Consider the following 2,523-nt stretch of genomic DNA (forward strand, 5'->3'; position numbering starts at 1 on the left):
AAACGGATTTCCTACAACATGGCTGTGTCTGTCTAACGCATGGTGTTGTGGGTAGTGTAGTATTATTGTCATGCCCCGACACACCTATGGGACACACCTGTCCACATAACTGTCTGCTTGTAGGCCGCCTATACACAGACATACAGACACAGAAACACACACAGATTTTCTCTCAATAGCAACAAATTCACTTTTTTGTTTCCTTGAGGTCAATACCCATGGTGCACGCTGTTGAGCTTGTTTGGACATTAGTGCTCTGATGGTATGTATACACTCGTTTTTATGTATAGGGGTAAGCGCGATCTTCAGGACTACATGTGTTTTTGGACATACCGTACCTACATATCTAACCTGCTGTTCAACCTTCCCCGCCTGTTTCCTTCAGTTCTTGTTCACAGAAACTTCCTCCCGGAACGGTTTGTCTTTTAGTAAATACACTTTTCAAACACTAGATGTCGTTAGCCACTAGTAATATACACTAACAGTGACATTTACACGGTCAAAAGTATGTGGACACCCCTTCAAATTAGTTGATTCGGTTATTTCAGCCACACTCACTACCAAGTTCAAAACTGCCTCTGGAAGCAACATCAGCATAAGACCTGTTCATCGGGAGCTTCATTAAATGGGTTTCCATGGCCGAGCAACCGCACACAAGACTAAGATCACCATGCGTAGTGCCAAGCGTCGCCGTCATTGGACTTTGGAGCAGTGGAAACAGGTTCTCTGGAGTGATGACCCATGGGGCGGCGCACAATTGGCCAAGCGTCGTCCAGGGTAGGGGAGGGAATGGCCGGCAGGGATGTAGCTCAGTTGGTAGAGCATGGCGTTTGCAACGCCAGGGTTGTGGGTTCGATTCCCACGGGGGGCCAGTAAGAATAAAATAAAATGTAATGTACTCACTAACTGTAAGTCGCTCTGGATAAGAGCGTCTGCTAAATGACGTAAATGAAATGAAATGAATCACACTTCACCGTCTGGCAGTCCGGTGGACGAATCTGGGTTTGGCGGATGCCAGGAGAACGCTACCTGCCCCAATTCATAGTGCCAACTGTAAAGTTTGGTGGAGGAGGAATAACTTCTGGGGCTGTTTTTCATTTTTCGGGCTAAGCCCCTTAGTTCCAGTGAAGGGAAATCTTAACACTACAGCATACAATGACATTGGGCTCCTGAGTGGCGCAGCGGTCTAAGGCACTGCATCTCTGTGCTTTAGGCGTCACTACAGACCCCCTGGTTCGATTCCAGGCTGTATCACAACCGGCCGTGATTGGGAGTCCCATAGGGCGGCGCACAATTGGCCCAGCGTCGTCCGGGTTTGGCCGGTGTAGGCTATCATTGTAAATAATAATTTGTTCTTAACTGACTTGCCTAGTTAAAGAAAGGTAAAATACAATTAAAATAAAATTCTAGATGATTCTGTGCTTCCAACTTTGTGGCAACAGTTTGGGGAAGGCCCTTTCTTGTTTCAGCATTTGTTGAGATTGGTGTGAAAGAACTTGACTGGCCTGCACAGAGCCCTGACCTCAACCCCATCGAACACCTTTGGGATTAATTGGAACGCCAACTGCGAGCCAGGCCTAATCGCCCAACATCAGTGCCCGACCTCACTAATGCTCTTGTGGCTGAATGGAAGCAAGTCCCCGCGGCAATGTTCCAACATCTAGTGGAAAGCCTTCCAAGAACAGTGGAGTCTGTTATAGCAGCCATATGAATGCCCACGATTTTGGAATGAGATGTTCGACGAGCAGGTGTCCACATACCTTTGGCCATGTAGTGGACCTGACTCATGCAGGAACTGCTCTCCAGTGTCAGTTCCCTGCCCCTAGAATGAAGCAACTACATGTTTCATGTGGATTTAGATTGAAGTATTTATTGGATTGAGAAATGGCCGAAATTACATATAGAGATACCAAGCAGAGTATGTGAGCGGGAGCAGAGCTGGATCCGGAGCCTGACCAATTTCACTGGAGCGTGGAGCGAAAGGCTGGAGCTTCGGCCTTCTTGCCCGCTCCATAAAGAAACTGATAAAACACACAGGTGCAAAATCAAGGTGACTTACAAAGATGTAGAGCAAGAGAGGGAGTGCGGTGATGGAATGTCCACAACTAAATAATAATTGTTGAATCTGAAAAGACACATATCCCGAAAGTATTTATTTGTAGGCTATAGCCTTGAAATAATATAAATAATATAGCCTAAATAATTCATTTCCGTTCCTTCTTAGGCCTCCTGTCTGGCTCCTGACCTATTTAGAGTGTTTGCTGTTTAATATGACATGATGAGCGCTTCTTACATTCACCTTTTCATATTTATTAAAATACTTTTCATTCAAATAATATGGTTTGGTTTCAATACTACAAAACCAAATGGTAGGTCCAGGTAGTCACAAAAATAGATGGGTGTTGGTTCAATTGTGATTTTAATGAATGGAGCGAATTTGGAGCATCAGTTTTTTTTCCTGTGAGCACAGAGCTGTTTTTAACGGAGCTGTTGGAAATGACGTGAAGTGCAAGAGCTGTAAGC

Source organism: Coregonus lavaretus (assembly GCF_964263955.1).
Source record: "Coregonus lavaretus genome assembly, chromosome: 10".
Lineage (NCBI taxonomy): Eukaryota > Metazoa > Chordata > Actinopteri > Salmoniformes > Salmonidae > Coregonus > Coregonus lavaretus.